Below are 14,396 nucleotides of genomic sequence, written 5' to 3'. Positions count from 1 at the left end.
CATGTATCCAGCACACATTGTCTTTACACTTGAGAGTCCTCCATACATCTGTCTATCTGAAGTTACTCTAACTCCCCTCCGAGGAGCGCAGGGGACGATGCGGGAGACCCACGACGCTGACTAGGCAAGGTCCTTGCCATTGCCTTCCTCCGACCGCAAAGTGGATGAATGATGATGATGAAGCGACACAACAACACCCAGTCATCTCGAGGCAGAGAAAATCTCTGACCCCCGCCGGGAATCGAACCCGGGACCCCGTGCGCGGGAAGCGAGAACGCTACCGTAAGATTATCCCGTCCTATATACACGCCCGTATTCGGTGGAACGTTGTGTCATAATTTCACAAAGCAGTCAGTGAAGAACTTTCGAAGATTTAAGATTTAGTAGAAACGAACATTTGCATTTTTATTTATATAGATATTTGCGGTTATTATTGGAACACAGGTGCTTACAGCTGCGGCGTCAAGTATACGTCTTAGGAATCTTGAAAGATTCAAGATCAAAGTAACCATCAAAGTAACCATCCCAACATTTAATCAAAACGATTTACGAAACCATCGCCAATCTGATTTGGACGGCCGGAGGTTTCAAACTCCTTCATGTACTCGCAACAGCTCTCAAGGCACATGGGAAACCTACTCCGTTAGCAGAGACGTGAGTCGATTCCGAGACCACGGAGGCCAGTGTGTCGAATTCGGTGGAGAAAACGTTTTGTGTAGATGGCACGAAAGTAAATGTACCAAATGTAACTTTATCTAAATTTCCAGCCAGTTGAGTCTAAAATGTACGAATTTTCACATGGAGTTAAAACGATTTTATTTTCGTAATAGAGTAAAGAGAAAAACTGAAAGGAATGACAAGCAAGAAAGAACAGCGAAGGCATTCGCATCTTGTCATGATGTAAATAAAATTTTTCGTACGTTGGAAGCCTGCAAAATTTCCATTGCACTCTTCGGGCCGCCAAACGGTTATAAAAATTACACCAACTAATTAATAAACAAACAGTATACGAAAAAGCAACGGATAAATCTATTCTAGAGCTCATGTATCGCTTTGACGATGAGGTTTTTAATTTATCCAGACAGCACTTCAGAAACTGGAAGTAACTTCACTAAATGGAAGTAACGTACATGCCGAACACAAATACTGTGGCATCATCTTAGTCCACTTTCAAGATGCTGTTTCATTTTTATAATAACACGTACGATCTAATAATTCACACCTAAGCACCTTTTTAAAGAGCGTCACATTCGCCGTTGAATGTAGAAATTATGTATTTTGCTATTGCAAGTTAGGCCTCTGGCCATTATCAAGTGGTAGCCAAAAGATTTTGCTCCATTACACGTCAGGCTTTAAAATCCTCCGACATGTGTACATGTCATCGTCAAAACTACGTCTCCTAACTGACAATGACATGTATACATGTTGGAGGATTTTAAAATCTGACATGTATGAAGCAAAATCTTTAGCAGTACCATTTGATAATAGCCAGAGGCCAAATTTGTAATAGCAAAATACATAATTTCGACAGCCAACGGCTAATAAGACATCGTTCAAAAAATTCTATGTGTCTGTGAACCACGACCATGAGAAGTTCATCACATAAGAACGTGTAAAACGTTCGTAGGAGACAAGAAAGGAAGGTTAGGTATGACCAACCTGGCGATAGCAAAGTCGTCAGAAATGGTACTCAGCTAGTATTAGACAGAGCAGGGAAGAAACGTAGCCGTATCCAAATAGACCATCCAACAATTTAGCGAAAAAACGTGAAACCTAATTCAAAATTACCGCACTGGATTCTGAGACACAAAATTCTTCATGAACGTGCAATACAGTAAACTGCAGTTTCGTTGGTAGAACATTATGTCACGTTTTGTAATTTTCAAAAGAATCCTCGCAGCTTTTTCCTTAATCGATTTCGGGATACCAGGGGAACTAAAATCAGGGTACCTGGACGGAGGAATGAACCAACCTCCCCCCCCCCCCCCCCCTCCCTCAAATGCGAGTCCAGTTGCTTGTCTCTCACACTAAGTTCAAGTAGAGGTTGTATGAATTTTGGTTTAAACCTATTTACCTTTATAAAAGAGCGATCATTAGGCGTTACGTTTTGTTGTAAAAAATCGCATGCAATCAGCGGAAGGAATCACTTATGAGTCGCATAGTACTACCAGCAATCCAACCAGCACAATGACTGTGGATGTTAAAAATAAAGGGGTGCTATGATCGTACTCTTCCTCACAGACGACACGTTTCTGTTGTCAGTGTTAAACGTCGCTTCATGTGGTGTAAAGAGCGACGCACTGGGCAGGAGATTACTGGAACAGTATGATCTGAAACGATGAATCACGCTATACGATGTGTCAGTTATATGGAAGTTTGGGTTTGGCGAATGCTTGGAGAACTTTACATGCCATCATGTGCAGTGCCAAAAGTGAAGTGCCGGCCGGTGTGGCCGTGCGGTTAAAGGCGCTTCAGTCTGGAACCGCGTGACCGCTACGGTCGCAGGTTCGAATCCTGCCTCGGGCATGGATGTGTGTGATGTCATTAGGTTAGTTAGGTTTAATTAGTTCTAAGTTCTAGGCGACTGCTGACCTCAGAAGTTAAGTCGCATAGTGCTCAGAGCCATTTGAACCATTTTTTGAAAAGTGAAGTACGGAGGAAGTGGTGTTTTTCGTGGTTATGATTGTGACCCCTTACTGGGCTCAAGAAAACACGGAAGGATATGAACACATTTCGCATCATTGTGTACTGCGTACATTTATAATTGTATCAGCATAACAACGTACAGTATCGTATAGGAGCACCTGCGTGGAAATGGTTTTTGGACAATAACATTGCTGAAATGGACTGACTTTCCAAGAGTCCCTACCCGAACCGAATGGAATACCTTTGGGATGCGTTGGAACTTAATCTTCACGATAGGAACGAGCTGATACTCCTTTGCTGACATTCAGAAGCCTCACCGAATGTGCATCCAGAAAATTCCAAGCAGTCATAAAGGTGAAGAGTGGACAATGCCCAGATCCATGTACCATAATATATGGTCCTTAACTGTGCATGTAAACTAAGCTAAAATTTGATGGCTAATTGTCGCTCCTTTGCAAGCAAACGAGGAAAAAGTTGAAAATCAAATTCGTGTAACTTCATCAAGAATTTAACATGTAATAATAATTTTCAGAAAGAAAATCAATAAAATTCACTGAAGATATCACAGAAAGTGCTGCAACGTGTTTAGATCAAACAAAAGTAATCAAACGATGTCTTCTACCGGACAGCTATAATTAAAGTGCAGATACTCACCGAAGTACAGTATGCGTTGCAATTATCGTATGGCAGAGAAACCTGGCGGATATTCTAAAGTGTTAATGTGAAACAGATGTATTGTTGAAAAAGAATTAGTTCCATTTTGGCCACCAGGTGCAAATCTGGCTCTGTGAATGCAAGAAAGTCGTACAGCAATATTTCCAAATGTAATGGCTTAGGAACGAGATGCTGGGAGGAAAGGTTAGAAAAGTGAGGAAGGCATAATGTTGATTTCATTATTAACTGTCACTTTGTTCACTGTGAGCACCGGAGACGTCGACGAGATGCTGCATCCTTAAAACACTGTAATCAACACTTGCTCGCAGCAGTTTCGTTGGAATCTGAGCTATTTATTCCTGTATACTGGCTTTCACATAAGGTAGAGACTGTACGTGTCCCTAGTAAAAGCGTTCTTTTATATATTCCGAGAGTCAAAAGTCGCGTATTCAGATGAGGTGACCTTGCAGACAATTTATCTGGAAAACCTCTGGATGTAACATTTTCGTGGGAGGTTGCAATAAGATGACTAGTAAAAGCGTTCTTTTATATATTCCGAGAGTCAAAAGTCGCGTATTCAGATGCGGTGACCTTGCAGACAATTTATCTAGAAAACCTCTGGATGTAACATATTCGTGGGAGGTTGCAATAAGCTGACCTTTCGCTGTCCGAGAGGCATGAAGTGTCCGTCACTATGCACGAAAACGGTGGTGTATACACAGTTGCGTCTTCGAAACCGGGAATCACATGCAGTGCAGACGTGACGGTACACCATACGGGCCCTCTGTGGACCGATCGTAAAGGTGCTTGTGAACCCACATCGCACAGTCATATACGGTGAGTGCAAATGACTCTTCGCGCACAACACGCAGTTTAACAGTATCCCAAATTCGGCAGTTCTGCGTGTTCACTACACACTGCAGTATACACTGAGATGAAAAAAGTCATGGGATACATCCAAATATCGTGTCGGACATCCTTTTTCCCAGCGTAGTGCAGCAACTCCACGTGGTGTGAACTCAATAAGTAGTTGGAAATCCCCTGCAGAAATATTGAGCCTGTTAGCACTGACAACTCTACGCAAACACCGCAGTTCTCAGGACGTTAAGTGAAGGCTGTGGGCTATTGTCTTGTCCATGATGAGACGTAATGCCTGAACATTGGTATTCTGGGAACACTATTGACACTGTGGATGGTAGATCACTGAAGTCGCTAAAGATTTCCGAAATGGATTGTCCCATGCATCTGTCTCCAATTACCATCCCGCATTCAAAGTATGGTAATTCCCGTCGTGTGACCATAATCGCGTCGGAGAAACCTTTTTTAACATGGATTATCTGAATACAAATGACAGCTCCGCCAACGAATTGCCCTTTTATATATTGTCTACCGCCATCTGTATATGTGCGTCTCAAGGTCCCATGATTTTCGTCACCTCATTGTAAAATGTGCCTCATGACACCATAGAATATTCCTCGGGCACATGTCACCAACTTCGATTCGTGCCTGAAACAAGAGCAAATTCAGAAGGTTACTGCGGATTCTGAGGTTTCAGTTGCTGCACCTTCTGGATCTTGTGCTAGTACCTGTTTAAAATGGGTAAAATGGACCGCAGAATTTTCCTCTCCATGGGATGAACAATTCTTGAGGCTGCACGAACCCGAACACTAGCATTACCCGGGGTGCGTACTGCGTGGCCAGTTACAGCCAATAACTTCCAATGGGTTAGGACGCCTTCGGGTTCCAGTTTTCACACCAAGCTCATCCCTGTTTTCCAAATTCAGTGTAATCTTCTTTAAACTATTTGATGACATCGCGCCTCTCCTGAGATCTTTCAGTCTGCGATAGTCTCTCAGTTCAACACTGCAATTGCCGGCCGATGTGGCCGTGCGGTTCTAGGCGCTTCAGTCTGGAACCGCGTGACCGCTACGGTCGCAGGTTCGAATCCTGCCTCGGGCATGGATGTGTGTTTTGTCCTTAGGTTAGTTAGGTTTAACTAGTTCTAAGTTCTAGGGGACTGATGACCATAGATGTCAAGTACCATAGTGCTCAGAGCCATTTGAACCATTTGAACACTGCAATTGCTGCCGTTCACATGTAAAAGTTTCAGTACAAGCTCACTGTCTCTCTTCGCGATAGCCGTACTGCTCACTCACGTTATGGCTTGTCAGACAACATTGTGGATGTCGTATCGTCATACAGAGTGTGTGCAGCGCCAGATTTGCACCTGGTGGCCAAAATTGGTACAATTTTTTTTGTAGCGTAAATCGGTTTCGCATTAATGCATTAGCATATTTACCAAGTTTCATACGATAATTACAGCCCACGATGGAACCCAGTGAGCATCTGCACTTTAATTATAACCATCCGGTACAAGGTGGACTTCACTGGAATGCATCTTCAAAATCTGTTTTATTAACGGAAATATCTCAACATACAACAGTGTTAAAGGAGCAGGACTAACAAGTTCGACGTATTTAAATGCAGTCGTTTGTACGGTGGGAATGGAAGTGGTCGGTTCATTCGGTAGTCAAATGCTTAGCGACAGTTAAGAAGCCTACAAGCGACTCTCACTGCGCACACACTGCCAATAGCGCGGCTGTTAACGGCATCGGAACCCTTACACGGCTTCCCCGTGGAACTGTGGGAACAGCGGCGGCGACTGCTCCCGCGACGACGCATGACGCCGCAGATAACAGGCTGACACATGGAGAAACACGGAGGCGGCCGCGGCGATCTGTAGCTCCGGCGGGAGATATACGCCGAGTTTACCGACGAGCACGGCACTAATGTTTATCGGCGGCGGGCGTGAAATGCGGGAACGGTCTGCGGGCGTCCGGCGTGGGGCGTGGGGCGTGGGGAGGCGGCGGGCCATCTGTCGGCGAGGCGTGACCGCGGCTGCGGCTGCGGCCGCCGGTAGCAAGTGGCGCGCGCCGCCGCTACCGGGCCGCGCTGATGCGGGCGCAGATAGCGCTGCCCGCGGCGGGCCATTACCGTCGCTTCCGCACCGCACGTCACCGCCCCGTGGCGCGTAGCACCCCCACGCCACAGCTGCTGAGCCCCGTCGTAACACCGTCCTGTTGAATTTCCGCGAAAGGTGCCTATTATTTCCCTCCACATCCCTGTACCTGTTCATCCCCTTACTATTGTCAATTTAAGGTTTATCGTGTTAAAAGGACTAAGTAACAAAATGTAGTTTCTAGGTTATTCACAGTTAACTTTATCCAAATAAGAGAAATATATATACGCCTAACTCCTCATTAAAACTAGTCCATTGACTTCAGCAAAGCAAGTTATCAGTTGGCACGATCTAGAAATGTCAACGTCCTTGCTCCAGTGTTAGCACTGGCTCCCGTCAGGTCGCCAAAGTTAAGCACTGTCGGGCTGGCTAACATCTGGATCTACATCTACATACATACTCCGCAATCCACAATACGGTGCATGGCAGAGGGTACCTCGTACCACAACTATCATCTTCTCTCCCTGTTCCACTCCCAAACAGAACGAGGGAAAAATGACTGCCTATATGCCTCTGTACGAGCCCTAATCTCTCTTATCTTTGTGGTCTTTCCGCGAAATATAAGTAGGCGCCAGTAAAATTGTACTGCAGTCAGCCTCAAATGCTGGTTCTCTAAATTCACGAAAAGAACGCCTCCTTTCCTCTAGAGACTCCCACCCGAGTTCCTGAAGCATTTCCGTAACACTCGCGTGATGATCAAACCTACCAGTAACAAATCTAGCAGCCCGCCTCTGAATTGCTTCTATGTCCTCCCTCAATCCTACCTGATAGGGATCCCAAACGCTCGAGCAGTACTCAAGAATAGGTCGTATTAGTGTTTTATAAGCGGTCTCCTTTACAGATTAACCACATCTTTCCAAAATTCTACCAGTGAACCGAAGACAACTATCCGCCTTCCCCACGACTGCCATTACATGCTTGTCGCACTTCATATCGCTCTGCAATTTTACGCCCAAATATTTAATCGACGTGACTTTGCCTAGCGCTACACTACTAATGGAGTATTCAAACATTACGGGATTCTTTTTCCTATTCATCTGCATTACTTTACATTTATCTATATTTAGAGTTAGCTGCCATTCTTTACACCAGTCACAAACCCTGTCCACGTCATCTTGTATCCTCCTACAGTCACTCTGGATGTGTGACTCTCCGGGTTTTCCGAGCGCTGTTAGGGAGCGGGGTGCCCTCACCTCTTGTGAAGCCAAATGGGGAGCTAATTGATTGAGAAGTAGCGTCTCTCCTCACGAGAACTGGCAACTGCCCGGAGAACGGTGTGCCGACCATATGCCCCTCGAAGTGTATCCTGTAACGGCTGTCGGTTGAGGATGACCTGGCGGTCGATTGGCACCATTCGGCCTTCTGAGACCTGTTCGGACTTTTTATAATCCAAAAATACGACGTAAACACTGACTTTTCTCAATAAATTTGCACCGAAATGCTTAACTGGCAAAGTACAACAAACAAATTTTGTCATATTTCCAACTCTAGTAATAGTTTTACCTTTCAGTCCTCTCATCGTTTGCTCTAACATTGTTTGTGGACCTAAGGTAGGTATTTTGTAAACCTTTCTAGGTCTCTTTTCTTTCCTCAAGACGATCCTTTTGCACCTGTGGCCCCACAGAATGTGATAGTCTTCCAATATTTACTACGATACCCTTTTTTCAACACTCCTCTCATTTTTCACTTCTCTGTTTCACCAAATGTGTTTTCTGTCTCGAGGTTTAACTTAAAATTTGGTAAATGTTTCATTGATACGCCGCCTAGAAGCCGAGTTATCAGCTGATACAAAGTGTTTTCTTTAAATGGGCCTGTTAAGGAAATCGGAAACCTTAGGAGACACAGGGAAACTATCTAAGGTACATTTGGGTTCTTTTTTATAAAAACAATTTTGACACAATCTAATTTTTGATCAAGTGTAAGTTCTCCATGAAAATGAGTAAAATTAGCAAAAAATAAGAAAAGGAGTAAAAATTTTTTTATGTGGATTGACTTCAGTTTCGTGTAAGGATAATTTTATTATCTTGGAAAAAAATGAGGACAATAGAAATATCATAATACTAAAGTAAAAAATCAGAACAGAAATGATAGAATTCGTGAAAAGTACTTTTAATAGTTTTTCATCTTAATAATAATGTTAACAGTTTAATCCCGTTATCCATAAACACTCTTGAATTTATTCTTGAATTCGTGTAACAACCATCACTGAGTTGACGCTAGTAATATTATTGGTACGTTTGTCCAGTTGACACTAATAATCACTGTCGTACATTTCTTCAGAGGTATCCATTGTGTCTTATCAATATAAGTAAAGTGTTAAGATTGCTGTTCCCCTATGCAGATCTATTGGTATTTCATACTTCAGATATCTGTATTTGTGCTTACAAAGACATCAGTTCTTTACTGTCGCGCACCTCTAACAGCTTCACCTTCAGTTTTTTATATCCGTTTTTCTCAACGACATTAAACTTCAGGATTTTTCAAAATTCATGTGGGTTCGACATCCATGACAATGAAGTCGCGGACAAAACATAGTCCAGAATAAACTTTATTACTATAACGTAAAGATAAATAAATATACTCTAACTCCAGATTAGTACTTTTTCATTGACTTTAGCAAAGCAAGTTATCATGATACAAATTACACTAAGTAAACACTGACTTTTCTGAATACATTTGCACTGAGATGTTAAACTGGCTCTCCAACAAACAAAATTTGTAACATTTCCACTTTTAGTAATGATTTTACTGTTCAGACTTGGCGCAATTCACTGTAAAACTGGGCATCTCACGTAGGTAATCCATAATATATACGGGATCTCTTTTCTTCTCTGAAGCCAATCCTTTTCCAGCAATGACGTCGTGAATGTCCTCAGTTTGAAATCTTCTCTTCGCCACCGTTTTTTCAACGCTTTTTATCATTTCTCATCCCTCTATTTTACCAAATGTCATTTTTTTCATCGAAATTAATCGAAGCGTGGTGCTTTCAACCCTTCAGGCAGAACTTAGGTATTAACCATTGAAGAAACAAGCAGTCTTGGTTGCATTGTCAATTTTTTTATTTTTGCCAATGACGCGTTTCACGTTTACTTAGGCATCTAGGGATTGAGTGACAATTGGTAGCGGTGGGTACATGGAATACCGCGCATAAAATATCCCTGCACATAAATGCCCCTTGTTAAGGCATTAAAAAACGCTGCGCGGTGTCCTTGTAATGGCATGTGCCGCAGTCCAGTGCAAACCAAGTGGGATCAGGCCTGCAGCAAGTCTTTGCATCATAGTGTGATGTGGGGAGTCAGCATGTTTATGATGTGAAGACTTATTGTAAGACCGATATCGTTTGCCGGCCGCTGTGGCCGAGCGGTCCTCGGCGCTTCATTCCTGAACAGCGCTGCTGCTACTCTCGCAGGTTCGAATCCTGCCTCGGTCATTGATGTGTGTGATGTCCTTAGGTTAGTGAGGTTCTAAGTCTAGGAGACTGATGACCTCAGATGTTAAGTCCCATAGTGCTCAGAGCCATTTGAACCGATCTCGTTTGGTTTTCATTGGACTGCGTCACATGCCGTAATGACACCGCGCAATGATTCGAAGACTTTGAGAAAGGGCCTTTACCTACTGGGATATTCTGTGCTTGGTATCCGATGTACCCATCGATACCAAATATCAGTTAATCCGAAGATACCTAAATATCACGTCATTCGGAAATAATAAAAAGTTTAACACCGCAAAAAAGAGTGCTTGTTTCTTAATATGACACATACTGGTTGCTGTACCAATACCGGAATGAACTGAGAAAAAAAGCTTTTTTTCTATTAACCTAAGTTGTGTTAATGATCGGATCAGCTTCTTGCTGAAAGTCCACAAAATTACTGCCTCTCATTTGAACAATTTTAAATGGTTGCTTATTGCGAGCTGTTGCTATGATGCTGATTGCAACATCAGGAACAAAACGCTTCCCCATATTTGCTCTTTTCTCAATAACTGACCTCTTTTACCGTTATTAGTTTTTCCGTTACTTTGCTTTGCTGCGTTACTCATATTCTTGTAACGCCAATGAAGACACGCAATAGACAGGACACAGAACGTCAGGAGCAAGCGGAAATGTATAATCTCTATCTCCAGTATGGCGAACTCGTGTACTGCTTTCCGCACTTATCCCACCGAGCATGAACGAGTCGTAAGGAGTCACCCCTTATGTCATCTACTGGCCTTCGACTCCCACGTTATCCACCATTGGAGATAGGACTTTTAGTATGTAAAAGCCTTGTTCACATATCACCTAATAAAGTATGCAAAATTGGCGCTTAGCCCCTTTAGCATGGTAACCCCTCAATTAACAATCCATCAAACTTAAAACAGATACTGTAACTTTCGAGTGCAGTCTTTCGCCCACATTGTTCACTCTACACATCGAAGAAGCAATGACGGAAATAAGAGGGAGGGTCAGGAGTGGGATTAAATTTCAGAGTGATGAGATTCAATGACAAAAGACCCGTACTTGTTTAAAACGTTTACCCTGACCCAAGATGTTAATCAAGAGCCGGACACACCTTTAATACCCAAGATGAAATTATGGTTTACAATGTGATGACTGACGAGCAGAATTTATGGCACTTGCTGTGAATCCCGAAGTGGAGAATTACATAGTATTAAATTTGACATTAACGGAAGGTTTTAAGAGAAACAAGTTTTAAAGGAACACATTAATTAATTTAATTACAATCGCGCCTGAAACGAATCCGACTGTAAAATTACTTGAACTGGTATAACAAAATGTGCCGTAGGTAACTAATAGCAAATAAACCTGCTGGTTTTCAGCATTACTTGGAGGTAAATGAGAACATGACCTTTATATGCAATTGGCTTTCTATAATCACTCACAGGTCTTCATTCCAACGAATACAGTGACTGTTAGCCTGACAGATTGAGGAACACATGCATCTACTAAAGCAATGCTGGACTTGAAACGGATAACTGCAACGATCTGAGAAAATACAGACCCATAGCTGTCCTATAACGCTGGTGCGCTTAATAATGGCCACTTTAAATTTTGAGCAAAGTATCTGCAGAAAGACGCCATCTGGCCTGTGTTTCTGCAGTACAAAGCGACGGTCGTGCTTCCGCCAACTCGATCTCTGCACCCTGTTTGGCTGCTAAGATTCACACCAGATCCGTGCCTACTTATATCTGGACAAAATCTTCGGTATGTCCACGTCTCCGGGCCACAACCAACTCCTATACACTGAATCATTCATACAGCCTGCCCTTTTCCTCCTGCTAAACAGGACATGCCCACCAATCACTTAATAAGGACACCCAGCCGGCCAGTGGCATGATTTCTTGTTGCACAAAATTCGTGCCAAGAAAGTGTGTCTCAAAATACTACTAGTTCTGCTCCGTCTTTTGTGGGGTCGTAAACATTTTTACCAATCACATTTTTCCGCGCCCAGCAACTAGCCTCATATCAGACGTACTCTGATAGTACAAAGCTACACCAGAGGCTTGGCTCTTATTTTACTGCAGGCTGTGTTTCTTTGTTAACTGATTAAGGCGCTCCTTAGAACACGGGAAAGTGCTGGCCTTCCACTGATGGAGTCCCTTCCCTGGCATCTATTTAGCCGTCCATATACGCACAACAGCTCCGACCACCTGGAGCTACTCCGGCGAGGCGACTTTCATGGAGACAACGCCTGACGGTGCCTGCCTGCGCAGATGCCAGACGCAGCCTTTTTCGTTAAATCACACATTTCTGTGCCGGTCGCAGATCCAGACCCTGTTCTCACGCACTGTCAAAAGTAAAAACAAAAGAAGAGCTGACCATATTAAATATAGTTAAGATTTGAAGGGAGTTCTAGGCCAGTACAAACATTTTCATGGTTAGAAACATGATTATCATATTCTGACCCCTAATTACACTCTAACTAGAGTATTACTATGATATTAAATGAAAATGGACATGCCTGATCGCTTGTCACTTCCCAAGTTTAATGAGTGTACGCTATTGGTTGAGAGGAAATTGGAGGAAGACGGAAGTAATGATGAGTAGCAGAAATGAGATACGCGGTAAGTGAATAAATTCTGGTTCCTTGGAATCAAAATAACACATGACCAATCAAGAAAAAGAGTCAAGATCGCAGCATATCTTTTTCATTAAAATGGGCGGCTTCAGCACATATAAGCGGCCATATTTAGATTATGAGCAACATTTGGTTGGAGTTGGCGCCGTGGTGGACAGCTGCGTATGGTCACAGCGGTTGTGACGATATTCAGCTGTTCATCGCACCGCCAGCTGCAACTAAATGGCGCCCATAACTTGAAGATGGCTGAATAAATGTGCCGAAAGCGGTCACTTTAATACACGAGATATTGCGCCTTATAGGCGTTCTTGACTAACATCAACTCAGGACGTCTAGTTTCAAAGGTGAGTATCATTCACGACCATTACAGCGTGTATTTAATGCAAACCTGATTTGCAGCCTACTAGCGAAATCAGCTTTTAAATGTAGAAACACCTCTGCCAGCTTTCGTTTGAGTATCATACCTCCTTCATGGTGCTGCGATTTTTCTCCGACATGCATTACAAAAAGCATTGAAATTAATGTTAAACAGTAACTTTATCTCTTATTTCGACATATGATCGTAGATTGTGATATATTTATACCAGTAGTTAATTTTTCATAACGAGTATTTCTGATGTGGTTACGGTATGCTTGAATGTATGCATGGGTGTTATGTGTGTATATATTCTGTGTATTAAGTAGGAAAGCAACACTTACGAGGCGCGGTGATCAGCTGATGCATGATGGTCATAGCCTTCGTTGTATAGGGGACTAATTGAATTACATTGATATCAGACAGATTTCTGAGCAGGTAATGAAACAGCATCTTTCCGAAGTGATCATAAAGTAGCTTATTAGACAGTGGCAGCTGGGTGAGAAGGAAAGCATACAAATGTTAATTGATATTATCATTTTATTCAAAGTTTTATCTGCTGACAGTTGCTGGGCAGTGTCAATAGCACGACAGCAGACTGCTAGGTAACACTGCAACGAAATCAGTTGGCAGTGTGTACCCGTAGATAAAACATACAGAAAGCTATGAATACAGCGGTATTAGTACAGTATAAATAGTCATTGCTCCTGTGTGAGTAACAACAAGGAAATTTGCACACCAAACAATCAGATTTGCAGTCTGATAGCCTTGCCAATGAGAGACATGTGTTCAGTGTATGTCAGCAATGGCATGCCACAGAACAAGTTCCCCCGTACGTTATACGTACATGAGCTGTTAATGGAATACGGAGGACTGTTACAAGTTGACTGTATGTAGCATACTCCAAATGATCTATATTATGTAGCAGAAGTAGCATCAATCTCTAGAGGAAGAAAATCAATCGCTTCTAGGAGAGAGTTAAGTGGAATTAGATGGTGCGTACCTTACAAAGCTATAGCTGACATAATACATAAATATCACTTTACTGTTATGAACTGGATTTAGAAAGTTTTAAGGCTCATCTTCAGCTGAGACATGCAAAAGTTTACATATTCGTGCTTAGAGTTTCACGGTGGGCACCGGAGTTAGTTTGAAACATGGGTTATACTGCTGTTAAAACTGTGCTGTCCACTTCCATTGTCTTTCAGGACGGAGGAAAGCACTATCCAGTAATATATTTTTTTATTGGTTCGTATACCATTGGGTGTCACAAGAAACAGTGAAATATGCGCATGTGAGAGAAAAACGTGCTTGAAATCTGCTCAAAAAAAAAAAAAAAATTGAAAAAACATTTTAAAGGGTTAAAACGGTTTCTGGAGGCGATCGAGGAATTAGTTGCTACACTGTGACAGTACTACTGTTCATACAACGTTGACTGCCAGGCCGTTTTCGACCAATAACAAATACACCGAATTCGGCCCTGAGAATCATCTCTCGTACTCTAGAATGAAACGGGACTTAAAAGGGAAGCATGTTCCGTATACTGAAAAAATGACCCAAATATCGCTGGTGGCACTATGCGACATAGCTTCAACTAACCTTGAAAACTGCTTTAATCAATCGAAGAAATGTTGTGAAAAGTGTA

The sequence above is a fragment of the Schistocerca nitens genome, chromosome 4, assembly GCF_023898315.1.
Source record: "Schistocerca nitens isolate TAMUIC-IGC-003100 chromosome 4, iqSchNite1.1, whole genome shotgun sequence".
Lineage (NCBI taxonomy): Eukaryota > Metazoa > Arthropoda > Insecta > Orthoptera > Acrididae > Schistocerca > Schistocerca nitens.
The sequence above is the reverse complement of the archived record's forward strand: the minus strand, read 5'-3'. Positions refer to the sequence as shown.